The sequence below is a fragment of the Varanus komodoensis genome, unplaced genomic scaffold (genome assembly GCF_004798865.1).
Source record: "Varanus komodoensis strain SLA01 unplaced genomic scaffold, ASM479886v1 scaffold29_1, whole genome shotgun sequence".
NCBI lineage: Eukaryota > Metazoa > Chordata > Lepidosauria > Squamata > Varanidae > Varanus > Varanus komodoensis.
Window position 1 is genome coordinate 11159250 of NW_025335759.1, and position 14534 is coordinate 11173783.

The window sequence follows — 14534 nt, forward strand, 5'->3', positions numbered from 1 at the left end:
GAGGAGAGAGTGAACGGCCAAGAACCTAAAATTCACAACTGTCGCCACCACAGAAAGAGACAACATCTGTCTGGGCCAGCGGGAGAAAGGCTGGCTGGCCGGCCGGCCGGGAGAGGAGGCAACCCGGAAACCCCCACGCCGAGAAGCTGGCCACCAGCAGCAGCGCTGGCCGGCTGGCCTTCTAGCCCAGGATCCGGCACTCTAAGATAGGCTCCCTCTGCCTACGGGGGTTCCCTTCCCGTCCCTTCTGCGGTCCTCCATTAAAGGGGTGCCGTCCTTTGCTTGGGGCATGCTGGGAACTGCAGGGCCTCTGCCCTGCCTGGAGCCCCAGAGAATGGCACCCCAGCCCCTGCTTCGTAAAGAAGGCATCTGATGGGTCAGTCATCACCATATCCCTTTCCAAGGAATACCGGACTTGTGTTCACCTGCCTCCCCACTGAATAATCACAGCACAGTCAGAGCTTTCTGTGTGACCCAGAAGTAAGGGAAAGAAAAGATTGTGAATGCCAGGGCAGCAGGGGGACTCCAAGTGACCTCCAGCCGGGGCCCCGTTCTTTCAAAATGAATCACGGCAGATGTTTCTCGCTGAAAACAGGCTCACGTGATCTACACCGCTGCCCTAAACTGGTTTGACAACCAGCTTCCCCTCTCCTGGTAGTTGCCACTCAGCAAGACTCTGTCTAACAGAGGTGGGTCGTTCCACTTCCTCGGATTTTGGGGCGGGGGCAGCCCTAACCATTCATCCTGCTGCAACACCAAGGGAGGTTTCTAGTTTAGATTCAGGGTAGCACAAACCCACCTTGAAATACTGGAGACAACATGATAGCCATTCAGATGATTCTACAAGAAAAATCCGCAGGATTTTGGGGCCCAGTGGCTTTTGACATTTATTTGTTGGAGGCTCATTGCTATCAGACAATGCTCCCCATGGGGGTGGGACTAGGTACTGGAAAGGTCCAGGGCTGGGCTCACAGGACCAGAAGAAAAAGAAACATATGCTCATTACATGTACTGTAAAGTTTCTCTCTCTGTGTGTGTGCATGCGTTTTTTAAAGACTCCTGTTTGTAAAAAGGGGGTCACGGACAGGAAGAGTGGGGTGTTTGAGGTCAGAACAAAGCCTCAGGCAGAAAATTGGTATGGGGGCAGGAGGAGGCAAGACACATGCAGGAGATCCAGCAGGATCAGGTGCAGCAGAGATCTCCAAAGCGGATAACCTCCCCAAGTTTTGGGGCTGCAACCACAGTAGGTCTCCTGCTAACCCCCCATCTGTCCCTGCACCACGATCGTCAAGTCCAGAGCCTAAAGGGACCCAGCTCTTGCTTTGAATGCCTTTGCCCATTTCCAAATCCTCATTTTAAAGGCCCAATCCTATGTAAGGCCACAATTCTAGAGTGACTTACCTGAAAGGTAGCCCAACTCTGTGGGATTTATTTCTCACTAGGTTTACACTTCATCACTTCTGACAGAAGCCCATTTTTTCCTTTTACATGGGTAGAAACAGTTCTCTCCTCACCCCACCCCTCTAAACAAACCATTTTCCCCTTGATGATTAATAAAAGGAACTCAAGTACCATTTCCAGCCAGGCTGTTCCCCGTGCCAAAATCTCACAAATACTCTGCTCCCCACTGGCTGTTTACCTGTGCAGCCAGAGGGCAGGCAGCTCCCCATGTGTTTAGCAGGGCCAAGGGTCATATTTCCCTTTTGGTGCTTCTCCTTGACTCAGTTTCCGCTTGTACTTCCCTGGGAATTTACCTGCCTGTTCTGTTGACATCTCTCTCGGTGGAATATTAATCTTCGCATGGTGAATCATCAGCTATTAAAAATGATTACGATCCACCAGCCTGCCATGCTCAGAAACGCTGGCCCACGAATTAAGCACATTTCCCTCTCCCCCGTTACGCAGAGAGCTTCGGCTCTTGGGCTGTACGGGAATGTAATCGATATGTATATAATTGTGGCCCTGCCAGCTTTGGCCCCGTGCCCTTTTTTGCCGGGCAGATGCGGACGGCCTCGTAAGTGATGGTGCGCACTCTCGGTGCAGTGGAACTGTGGATTATTCTTGCATACTGTGATGTTGTTAAAAGCAAAGATGTCACGGCTGTTTTCTGGCCGCTCGGTGACGTATCCGGGGCCGCGGTCCAGGACCCCACAGCGACAGGGACCCGGGGGGCTTCCGAAGCACAGCTGCTGATGGAGCAGGGCAAACAAGACTGGCGGCAGCACTTGGCCTGGCACGGCCGTGCCGGGACCGCACCGCCGAACGCGCTGTGCCCTTCCTCGCTTTTAAGGGCGCCCAGGCGAGGGGCCAGGCAGACACGGCTGCTGCTGCTGCTGCTGCTGGAGCCGTGCGTGGTTAAGGGGTCCGCATGGGCCTCGGGAGAGCCCGGGTCTAGTCCCCACTCAGCCGTGAAGCTCAGTGGCTGATGGGGGGGCCAGTCATTAACGCTCACCCCAGCCTACCTCTCAAGGTTGTTGTGAAGAGAAATGGAGAGGAGGATGCTGGACGGTGCTTTGGGTTCCTTGCTAAAGGAGAAAGCCGGGGTGTGATCGTGATTGTGAATAACAGCACTTGCATTACTGCTTTCTCCCCTGAGGTGGTGCTTCCTCCCCAGTGAATCAGGGCAGTAGAAGCGAAGTTCATTTTATTCTTTAACAGGGCTATGACTTAAGTGAGTCTCGTGTGCTGAGAGTGTTTTATAATGTTTTTCTAAAAATCCGGGTTGGCAAACGGGGTCCTGCTTGTTTTTGCTCTAGAATATTAGAAATGTAGAAGCAGTTGTGACACTCGAGCTCGTGGTGGGGGTCCCTGCCAAATACCGGCAGTGCACTTCAGAGCTGAGCTAAGTCCACCCCATCCCCAGGACCATTACATCCAGGGGCCAAAGGCACCCCTGGGGCCCTTCCATCCCACCAGCCATGGCAGGGAGCCGAGCCGCCCTCCGCCCGGCACCCTGTGGTCTCCCAAGGTCTCCCTTGTCTGGCTTCTTCCCCACATTTTTCACTTCTTGCTGTTTGTCCGGCAGCACTGAATCAATTTCCTGCAGCCAGACCCTTCCTCTCCCCATGCAGCGTGTCCTTAGAGACAAGCTCCTTGAAAGTCACATGCAGAGAGAGATTTTACAGTATATGCAAATGGACACATGGATACCTGTCCTGTATACCTGAAACCTGGATTTGGTACCTAGCACCACTCCTGCTTCAGGTTAAAGGCCGTGCTGATGGGAAGACTCTCCTCTTTCTGACCACCAGGAGTTCCCCATAGCTTCTGCCATCTCGCCTACTTTCCTTTGAACATTGAGGACTTGAAACCTGTATGATTTTTTTTTTTTCGTTTCTATTTTTAAAGACGAGGCCTCTTTCCACTTAAAGAGGAATCTGCACTTCTGCCAGGCCAAGCTACACCCCCACGACACTGGATATATCCTTAAAATGACTTTTGGGTTTTGCCATGAGTCACTGCCCTGCATGAGCCAGTTCTGATATGAGGGTCCGTATAAATGTGTATCAAAAGCGGCAGACGGAGACGGCCTTTGAAGTTTATAATTCGACACACACGCTGCTCCGAAAGCCCAGCGAAATGGAAACTCATCTTTTCCCGCGCCTCTGCTCCACATCTGGATCCAATAGCGGCGGAGGCTTTGGTGGTTAAACGGACAGTGGGAAGAAGCGTCAACCCAGACACTGACCCTTGTCTGCAATTGGGTCCCAAAACTCTCTGGCTAAGATCTAATTTCTTGACGTTCGGCTGGGCCAAGAGGCAGGGACGTGGGGGCTTAGTTTGGAATTAGCTCGCTGTGGAGGGGGAGTACATGAGCTTAGTCACTTTCCAGTCCATCAGAAAGGGCTGCAAGGGCTTCGGAGTGCGGTCACGGGATGGCAGGCCGCTCCGTGCATTTGGGGGGGTCGCGGTGGGTCCCCCCGAGCGCGTGATTCAGGTTTTATTCCACAAGCGGAGTGGCTGGGTGGGAGGGTGGCCAAAGCTGCTCAGGAGGATAAACTTGGCTGTGAACAGGCAAATGTTAACTGTGAGTCGCACCGGCATCACTCTTTCTTAGGCATACGCATTTCTTAGGAAACTGAGTGGACGCCGCCTCGGAGGCCTTGCAGGGCTCAGTCCTATGCATGACTCGATAGAAAAAGCCCTACAGCCTGGGGACCGTGGGACTGTGGGGGGGGGGGGGTGATGTGCAGCGTAACATAGACCTCCTCAACACGGGCCCTTTAGAGGTCAAGGACTCCGATGCCCAACATGACCAGCCAGCTTGGAAGCTGCGGAAGGCTGCTTTAGCTGCTGCCACTTGTGTGACAGGCAGAAATCCACCAGGCAAAGCTGCCCCACTACAGCATCTAGATGTGAGGAGCTGCACCTGTGGAATTTTTAGTCTTTCTCAGAAAGTGGGTGGAGGTGGGAGAGAAGCAGCAACTGGACTGAACGCTCCCCTCTGTTGATTTGGATGATCCTGCGGAGCTCATCCATGCGACCCACTCGAAACGAGCACGTGCCTTTATTGGCGGTTCAAGGCAAGAAGGGTTTCGGGAGGAGGCCTGAGAAAAGCTTTTCCCCACACAAGGTCCATGTGTCTGGTGCAGAGGCCAGTTTTGCATTGGTGCATTTTAGAAGTGGCAACGAAGGGGTGAAGCATTAAAAAGCGAAAACAAATTGAAAAACAAGAACAATGCTTTAATAACAGGTACCACTGAACCTGTCAGCAAGAAAGGCTTCCTGCGACGTGGATGGTTTCGGCAGGCCCCCCACACAGCTGGTTAGTGGTCCTACCTGACCTCTCGAGGCAGGGAATTCCGTCGAAATGGGGCCACCACACTTCAAGCTCTTCTTCCAGTGGTTTCATGTCAGGCCAAAGGTCCATGTGGGACCACCAGGAGAAGATCCTCCAGTGCCTTCCGTGACCCTTTCTCACATGCCCAAGGTGTCCAGATTTGATCAGCCAAAGGTGTGAGGCCTGCCCCACACTCTGAATCTTTGATGCCCTGGGGAGGGAATGTGGCATTGATTGTAAAAATGAAACAAGCCACTTTTTCACTCGCGTATTTGTGTTTTTCCTCTATGCTGCAGTGCCACCTAGAGGCCATGTTGCAGAAAAGCAGGAAAGGAAACGCTCCTCGCATGGTGCTTGGATCTTCAAATCCGTGACGCAGTAAAAAGCTAATAGAGCGGATGCACAGCCAAGCACAAGGTCAGAGGCTCTGATGGGGTCAGCAAAGCCAGTCCTGGCAGGCGAGGGCGATACGCATCTCAGAGGAGCCCAGCAGGTCTCCATGTGGCTGCAATTGTCCTAGCAGGTTGGGTGGGAGAAGGGAAGGAGGCTGGCTCAGGAACAGACTGATTACAGCAGTGGGGAAGGGGTAGGACCCTTTTCTCAGACCACTTCTGAGAGCAAGATCGCAGGGAGAAATGTGCAAGCAGAGAAAACAGCTGAGCGCAGCTCCGCTCTTGGGAGCGGCTTGTCTGAAAGCGTGCGGGGAGGGAGGGGGGGGAGGGAGGGAGGACACCAGGCTGATAAAATGCAAGAGAGGCCGAGGCAGGCTATTAAGAAGAGGCATCACAGATGTCGAGTGAGCATGGCCAGTAAAATATGACAGATTAAAAGCCGGGGTGGAAGGAGAGAGCGCTGATAAAAGAGCCGATGGATTTAGAGAGAGAAGAGCGACAAGCCGGAGAATGGGTGTCTTGTTGTGGTTAAGGGAAAACTGTGCGCCAGGGCAGGGCGAGGGCTGACAACATCTGGATCGTCCCTTGAACGCTGGGCACTGGCCCTCTCTTGGCCTCAGGGCTGATGCCGCCTCAGAGATGCTCTTTGGGCCGGGGACCACATTCCACCAGAGCTGTGCGGGCAGAAGCAAAGGCGCCCGGAGACCAAAGCTGCTTGCGTGTTTTAGGTTAGCATTCTGAGTGCAGCAGCAATAAACGCATTTCTACTTTTTACAACGGGGGAAGACTGCACAGACGACCAGGATGTGTCCAGCGGATGGTGGTCAGGGAAATGGCGAGGGGCTGGTGAAAGGGAGAGAGATCTCGGCCTCTGGGGAACTCCAGGAGGCTGGATTGTGACCCCATGTGACCCAGAGGTAACCACCAGGCCTCATATTTTGTATTTCTGCTTTAACAGAGCTGGATCACCAGGAATTGGTGGTGGTTCTTTAGAATCGGTGCAGATTCCATCTTCATGTGACGCAGATGACGTCACCTTAACTGGGAAGTTGCTCATCCCTGTGCTCATGAGGCGACCCTGACAGGTCCGCCAGTCTGCTATGACTTCGGCTGGAGTAGTTAGTGAGTTAGGTTTCCTGGAAATTGTAGCTTTTAAAACTGCCCATGTTTCTAGTCCCTATGGTTGTGAAAATATGCTTGAATGGTGTGGCAATATTTGGTAAAGTCTCAGAAGGCAGAGCTATGGTGGATTTTGGCTAGCAAAACTTGACTAGGGATGCAAATGCCAGGAATTATGCAGAGCGGCTCAGGGTGCATAATTTAGTAGCAGACACTGTTACATGTCTTTGTGTAAAGTTGAGATAACATCCCTGGACGCCCCAGTGCGCCCAGGTCTTGCTCTGCACCAGAGGACTTCTCAGGACCGCGTGCTGGTCGTTCCCTGTTCCCAGCTGCTTATGGACCCTTTGGACAACATTGCAACCCTCCAGTTGGGCTTCCGTGTCTAGAATGGCCAGAGCACATCATGTGCCGAGAAACTGCCAGTGGGAATGAATACGGCAGCAGCTGGTCCTGAAACAGCCCTAGTTACTTTAAAGGAACGGGTTACTTTTACAAACTTTAAGGAAAGGTGGAGCAGGAGAGCGCATCGTGGGGAAGTATCCAGGCCCACCTGGGTGCCCCGAGCACCCCATACACCCCCCCCAGACCCACGGGCAGGATCCAGAGGAGGGGGCTTGGGCTCGGACCCTGCTGAGGCGGCTGGGTGGCCCCGGGCCAGTGGAGCTGCGCGCTGAAGCTGCAGTTCTGCCTCTTCCTTAATAGCAGCTGCGCTGAGCAAGCCCTGACGGGGCATGTAGCAGCTGCATGCGCCCGCTCAGTGATAAGAAGTTCCCCTGCCCATGTTCAGAGCCACTCCTCCCCGCATCCTCTCGGCTTCAGGGTGGGAATGAAGCCCCTCGGAGCTCCTCCGTGGCTCACTGCTTGGCAGTCTGCCCCCGCAGCAGCAGCAGCCGCCCCTCCACATCGGCATCCGTGGGTGGGTGGGTGGGTGGGGGAAACGGCCCAGCGCGGCCCGTGGGGTGCCTGGGAGGAGGCGAGCCACAAGCGGCCGCTCCTCGGCTGGGCCCGGGTGACGAGGGAGCCCGCACTGCAGGGCTCGGCGCGGATATACTGCAGGTCGCTCTTGCACTACGTATTCTCCGTGGTCTGTGCCCCATGGCTGTGCTAACCCGTGAACAACCCACGGGGAGAACTCATGCTTTGCTCGGGGTTGTGAGCCGTGGGTTGTTCACCCTGGTTTATCCTCTCTCCTGGGAACAAGCAGCGCAACAGCCCACAGCCGTTCAGCGACGAGCCCCCCGCCCAGCGAAACGGGCTTCTCCATGCCCATATTCTAGCCCCTCGCCTCCATCTCCCCATGCGTTGACTGGGGCTGGGTGGGGGGGCATGTTTTGGTCTGCAACTCCCATCTGCCTTTGCCAGGGATGATGGGAGTTGTAGGCCACAAGACCCAGATGGCCTCGAGTTCTCCACCCCTGCTTTAACCACTGACTGTTTTGCTCCAAAGAGGTTTTGGGACAGCAGGAAGTTCTGTTTGCGTGTGTTCGTGTGTGAGAGAGAGAGAGGGAGAAATACAGAGAGGGAAGTCCAGGCTAAGCCTTCGGGTGAGTAAGTCCCAGAGTCTTCTCCACCCTGGTCCTGGGAGGATGACATCAGTGTTTGTTTGCAGCTTTGCTCTGGGCCCAGGGAAGGATTTATGGTGGTGAGAGAACTCCGGCTGCAGCCGGGGGAGCCGCTCTGGACGTCGGTGCTCTGCAGCCGGCTCCGCACAGAACGAGGCAAGGAGGGATCCGGGCGGCCCGAGCTCCCGGAATGCCGCCTGTAGCCAGCAAAGGGAGGACGAGCCGCACTGAGGCAGGGAGTGGCCGGGCGGCAAGGCCAAGACGCCCCCTTGGCCGGGTTCCTTCCCCACATGACTCATGCCTGGAAGGTACCTGCTGACCCCATCATGTCTCCTTACCCGTGGGCAGCGGGGGTGCAGTGGGGCCACCAGGACAGGCCCGCAGGGCACGCCTCCTCGGAGCAGAGCCTGGCCAGAGGGCATCTAGCCCCAGGCTCCCCACGGCGTCATGCGTTCCTGTCAGGCTGCTTTCAAAGCCACAGGAGCCTGGCCACATGCTCCCATTTTATGGAGAGGAAAACTGAGGTAGTGCATGTCCTCTGTAGCCTTCTCCAACCCGGCGCCCTCTGGAGATCTTGGGCTACAGTTCCCATTGGCCCCGGGCAGCACAGCCAATGGACAGTGAGGATGGGCCTTGTGGAACAAAGATCTCTGTGTGGCGAGCATTAAGGAACTGCAGGTTGCCTCTAAGTGGCTCTGGGAGCCCATGTGGGTGGCGGTCCGAGAGCTGGACTGGGGACCCAGGTGATCGGGGTTCTCGCCCCACCTGGCCCTGAAATTCCCTGGGTGGCTTTCGGCCGGTCGCTCGTCCCCGTGTGCTTGCTGGGAAGATGGAGCCAGCCGCCTGGGTGCCTCTCCAGAAGGAGAAGGCAGAGTACCAACACGGCGGAATGACGATGGTGAAGCCAGAGACTCTCGGGGGCTCGTGTGCGCCCGGCTTTGCCCAGGAAAGAGTCCACCGTGAATGGGGGCCGAGGGGGCGGGAGGCGTGCAAGACGTCTGGCGAGAGGTCACAAGCCGGCAGGGCCAGGGGGACGTTTGGACATCAGCAGAGCGGCACCGAATCGGACCATGGTCGGTCCGGCCCCCCCGACGCTCCCAGGATCCCACCGAGGGCAACAGCACCTCCCACCCATGTTCCCCAGCCACTGGTAATGCGTTTGTGGCCCGGCTGCTACTGCCAGATGCCGTGTCCTCCAGCAGTTTGGCTAATCCTCTTTCGAAGCTGTCCAAGTTGTGGCCGGTGTGACATCGTGCGCCAGCAACTGCACCGGGTTGCCATGTCTCACGTGCAGAAGGACGTCCGTCCGCCTGCCTTGCATCTCCGCCTTCGGGGGATCAAAAGCCCCGGCAAGAAGGCCCTGCAGGGTCCCAGAAGGACCTTTTGTTGGAAGAGAGCTTGCCCCATCCTTGGAAGAGAATCAGTTTCACATTTCTGCTTTTTTCAGGCCTTTCGCCGTGTCCCAGATTCAGGAGAAGGAGCTCTCCTGTGAGCGCAACGCTTTCACTGGGGATGTGAAGGAAATCAGGGCCGGCTCTGCCATCAGGTACAAAGAGGCAGCTGCTTCAAGTCAGTTGCTGATAAGCAGCAGTGTGTTTCCCAATTTATTTTGTTTTGTTTTGTTTTCCCAATTTATTCCCAGAGTGCCTTTTTAAGAGGGACCGCATAGGGGTTAAACTTCCTCAGGTTTGGCCTTTCAGGTGCTCAAACAGCCTTGCTAGAGTTCACCCAAGTATGCTGCTTTTCAAAGGCACTCCATGCATGGTCAGAGACACCATGCCCTCCTACTTTTCAAGAAAGCGGTGCCTGAAGAGAAACAAAAAGCAAAAGCGCCATTTTAGTCCGCGGCACATAAAAGCAGCAGTAGAGGCAGCCTCGCTTCACAAAGGCGGTCCATTTGGGGGCACTTTGCTCCCCCCCCGCCAGAGGGGGCATTCTGCACATGCTTGGATGAACTCAGCCCATTTACGCCTGGAAATGATTCAAAACCAGCCCAAACAATCCCCGGGGGGGGGGGGGGGGGCGGCGCCTGTTTGCGTCAGTGTGTCGCTTTGTGTTGCTCCGCAGCCAGAGGCCCGTTCGCAGCTGCCTTCGGCCCTCGAGTCAGGCTCACAGGAACTCCCCCCGCCATGTTGCGCTGGTGTCACTTCCTGCCCCAGGATGGCGCAGGGGCTAGGGAACAGGCCACAAAGCTGTGTCATTTCCTCTCGCCACGATGCGACCATTTCTCCTTTTTTAATCTCTTTCCGGAAATATATATTTATCTGCCACCTGGGGGCCCTCCCTCACCCCCACTTCCAACCGGCCCCTGTGCTGTTTTGGTGCATTGTGCCTGTGCAAGCCGAGCTTCTCTGCGGCCTCTTTCCCAACCGTCCTTTCCCCTCCCCGCACCCATAAATGAAAATAGCAGGTGCTCGGGTCAGATTTGGGGGACAGTGTCGAACCCCATTTCCGCCACAGTCCCCCCCAGAGTCCAGTCGCTGGGGAACCCTCCCTGTGGCAGCACCCCTGCTTTGCACCCAGAGAGTCCCGGGGACAGGCATCCGCAGGAGCAGCTAGGAAAGGCGCCCGAGCCCAGCCCCGCAGGGCCGCCCTGCCAGCCGGCGCCACCAGCGCTGTGTCAGAGGGACCCCCGGGGCGGATTCGGGGCAAGCTGCACTCGGTGCTCCGCTCTGGGACGGGCAGAGCCGCTCTTACCGCCGCATTCAGCCCTTCTCCAAACGGCTGGGACGTTCTGCAGCTCTTATCCCTTCTCGCCGCCCGCTATGGCACCGAAGGCAGTGAGACTTCCGCAGAGTGGCGATGGAGCAGCCGCGGGCCGTGCTGGGTGGTGCCAGAGAGCTGCCCGGGCACATGTGTGCGCACACACGCATACAGGCGCGGAGCTTCCCTCGCCGGCGCAAGCGCCGATGGGAGAGGAGCGTGCTGCAGAAGAGTCTTGGCGCAGTGCAGGCGACCCAAGTCCCGTCCCTTGGGGAGGCCTCTTCAGTGCAGGCAGAGCGTGTGGCCACAGATCCAGGTCCCTTCGGAGGAGCGCATGAATTGTCGGCTGAGCCTGTGTGATATCTGGAAGACCCCCGCTTGCCCGCCCTGCCCCGCATTCCCTGCTCAAAGCGAAGTCAGCATCACTTCAGACGGCTTTCTTTGCTCATCCTCCCTCTTTCGGGATGCGCCTCGTGGTCTGGGGCAGCCGTGAGGAGCTGGGGATGCTGAAATGATCTAGCTGTGCGAAGGGAAGGGGCCGTGCCGAGCCCTTCCCCGGGGGGCGGCTGGTTCGGTGACAGACTGCGGGTCAAGCGCATTTTATCTTTTACGCTGTGGAAGTGTTTGCGATGTAGCAAGCCTCCACAAATGCAGGCATGCCTTGATTTGGACATTGCTTGCTTTCTTAAGAAAAGGTTGAATAGGGTAGGAGGTGCAGGACAGATAAAGGAAATGTTTCTTCAGGCAGCTTAGAGTCAACTTGTGGAGCTTGCGGCAGGCATGGTGTTGGCTGCCAATCTGGATGGCTTTCAGAGGAGTCTGGGCAGATTCTTGAGGGGGGAGGCGATGGGCCACCTCCTTCACCAGCTGCTGAGGAGCTTGGGCCTTGCGCCTGTCCTGCTTGAGGGATGCTTTGGGCAGCTGGTTTGCCGCCGTGTGAATGGACAGCTGGACTGGATGTACCTTGGTTCTGGTCCGGCAGGGCTTTTCTGATACCCTTAGTCTTGGCTCTTTCTGCCGCAGTGTCACTGGATGTGCTCACGTTGGGCTTGTGAGTTATTCTGATACTTGAGAACGGCTCATTTCCAAGAGTGTTGGAAATGGGAGCGCGGACAAAATAGCGTGCGATTTTCTCCATCCGCCTCTTATCCAATCATGTCTCGACAGGGCCAGGGATACGAATGACCCCATTTTAGCATCTTGGCTGCGGAGACAGAAGGAGCAACAGAAATAACTGGAGAGGCTGTTTATTTTTGCAGGGATATATATGTTTCGCAACAGCTTACGATGCAGTGCGATGCTGAGTATCCCCTTTACGATAGACGAACGGCCGCATGCCTGCCTCTTTCTTCTAAGCTCCAGATGTGACTAGAAACGTCTCCCGCTTCCGAGAGCACTGCCTACCGGTCCCACAATCGTGCCAGGAAATGCTCTTGCAGGGAGCGGAAAAGCTGGATTGCTTTTCTTTTCTTTGAAAACAAAACACGCCAAAACCCCACGTGTTGCTTTAAAGAGCTATTTATTCCGAGTGCTTCTCACACCCCCCCCCCGCCGCCCCCGTCCCGGGCGCAAAGCAAGAATTGTGCCTCTCCATTCAGGGTCACTGCTGAGGCCAGAGTGGCGAAGGGGAGTTGTTCCTTCAGATGAGCTTGGGGATCATCCGTTGCCCTTTTCACTCGTTTCAATCGGGCTGTGTTTTGGCTGTGGGAGGGGGCACAAGCTGGCCACACACAAATCCTCCAAAAGAGGAAATGCATCCCATCCCAAAAGGGGACTCTGATTTGTGTCCAGCTTGTCTGACAGATGCAAACAGAGAAGGAAGCCTTTATAACGAGAAGAAGAAATCTTGCCAGCCATTTTGCCATCATGTGGAAGACCCTGACCAGGCGTGTGTTCGGCTGTTCTGCCGGCTGTCCAGGTGATCACCTTGGCTGGGCAACCGTTTTTATGGTTCTTTCTTTTTAGATCGGACGTGGCCTGGACAACCCTTCCAACAGAGGATGGTTCTCCATAAAAAGGACACTTGGCCACTCTGGCAGGCAGTAGGGAGGGGAGACTCCCAGTAGGAGCTAGGGAGTGTGTGCCTCTCCTTGCAGAATTAAATGTCATTTACTAATATAAGTCGTTCGCCCCGTTCAAGAGGGATGGCAGGTGGAGGTGAGCCAGACCCTGTCCGAACCTGCCTCCTTTGGGAGCGCTGCCCTGCAGCTTCCTTCTCGATGCCCCACGACTCACGGGGTGACTGGATCGCAGTCTCGCAAAGAGCTGTTTTTAGCTCTGCTCCCTGTCTCCCTGTTTACCACAAACCTCCCCAGAAAAAGCTTCTACATTCCCCAAGCGCTTCCCAGCCAAGCTTCTGTTTACAGTTCGGATGCCGGAGCTCAGATCCAGCCCCTGGCAACGGAAGGAAACTCCCCGAGTGTGTTTACAAGTTGGGATATTGGCAGGATCCGCAGGAGCCGAGGCCTCCCCGGCCAAGCGAGTGCAGTGTGCCGAAGGAGGGTGAAAGGCTTCTGAGGGCAGCTGCACCCCCTCCCTCTCCCCCATGGTTGGAGAAACCCCAGGGAGCCCGGGCTCACCAAGACCCGTTTGAAAACTGGAACAGGAAGAGAAAAGAAGGCCGCCCCTGAGCATGTCCAGAGTGCATTGCAGCGCAATAGGACTTAGGCTGTAGTGATTAGATTGTGATCTCTGCTCCTGCGTAGCATTAGCCTGGGGTGAGTGTCTTTCCTGCTCTGCTTCGCTGAAGGGCTGCCCTTTAATGGGCTGTTGGACAACGTGTGGTCCTTTAGGTGTGTAAGCATGAATCCCCCGTGTGCCCCCAGCATGGGCTCCAAAGGCCAAAGTCTTGAGGGCAACACTTTCCGTGCTGCTACCTTAAAGTGTCCTTTTGATACCTTTGGAAACTTGCCTTCAGCACAGATCACGTTTCCCCAAAGTGGTGTGCCCCAGAAATGTTGGCCTGCAACTCGTCCCATCATCCTGCAGTTGGCCGAGCGGTGCTGAGCGTACCTGACCGGGCACTCACTCACAGAAGCCACCGGCGGTGCCGGGTCGACCGTCCAGCGCCTCCCGGGCTGCCCGAAGAATTTGGGAAGGGAACAGACTCTCCCGTTCTAGCCAGCCCTTTGGCACGAGTGCGAAGCCGGTGACCTCCGCGTGCTCCGTCTGCAGAGCGTCCTGTGCGGGGGCCGGGAAGGACCGCCAAGGGCTCCATCCGTCGCCTGCGAGAAGCCACACCGTGCCGAGCGGCCACGCTGGGGAGGGTGAGGCTTCCAGGGCCAGGCCGGGAACCTCGGCGCTCCTGGGGCCTTTCCAAGCGCCCGGTCCCCCCGTTTCTCCGCTTTCCCCAGGCTCTCCCCACCCGCCCACCCACCCACGCCTGCTTGCCTAATCCATTAATCCTCCCTCCTCCTTCCTGCATGTCCATGGACGTTGCTGCCGTGTCTCTGGCCAGCCCCTCTCACGCCGCGGCTCGCAGGCCGCCGAGGATGGTGGGGAAACACGGCTGCAAGTCAGCTTGTCTGCTGGGGTCCTTCACAGCTGCAGGTGATCGTGGATGCTGGCTATGTTGTAGGCCGTGTTCCCAATTCACGTGTCCCTCCGCGTGCGCTCCCTCGCATGTGCCCCAGAACCCTTTGCTACTGGCAGGGATTCCTCTGCGGAGAGGTGGAAATGGCAAGAGTCTCCCCGCATCTTTTCTCCAGTTCCAGTTCCTCGTTTCCACCCGTCAGAATGTTCAAAGCACTGCAGAGACATCATTTCAATTGCGCTTATGACGACCCTGTAAGGTAGGCCAGGACTGGTTTCCTTAGATTGCTGCGCCCGGGGAACCTTGCCATGGGCTGTTCTGACAGCCGCCCTCCATCGTTCTCCCTGCCCCACGGTTCCCACTTGCCCCTCGCTAAACTCGGCCCTCTGTCGGCGGTTCTCAGGGCACCGCTCAGTGCTGGCCGAGGTGTCCCACAACGGCTC

General features: G+C 56.4%; 1 long non-coding RNA gene across 1 annotated transcript; it reads right to left on the bottom strand.

The window, feature by feature from the left end:
* Positions 1-9426: 9426 nt before the first annotated feature.
* On the bottom strand, positions 9427-10692 carry LOC123025914. The gene is made up of 2 exons (XR_006415212.1): positions 10554-10692; positions 9427-9662 (listed from the first exon to the last, which is right to left on the bottom strand). It is a non-coding gene; the product is annotated as an uncharacterized LOC123025914 (long non-coding RNA).
* Positions 10693-14534: the final 3842 nt, after the last annotated feature.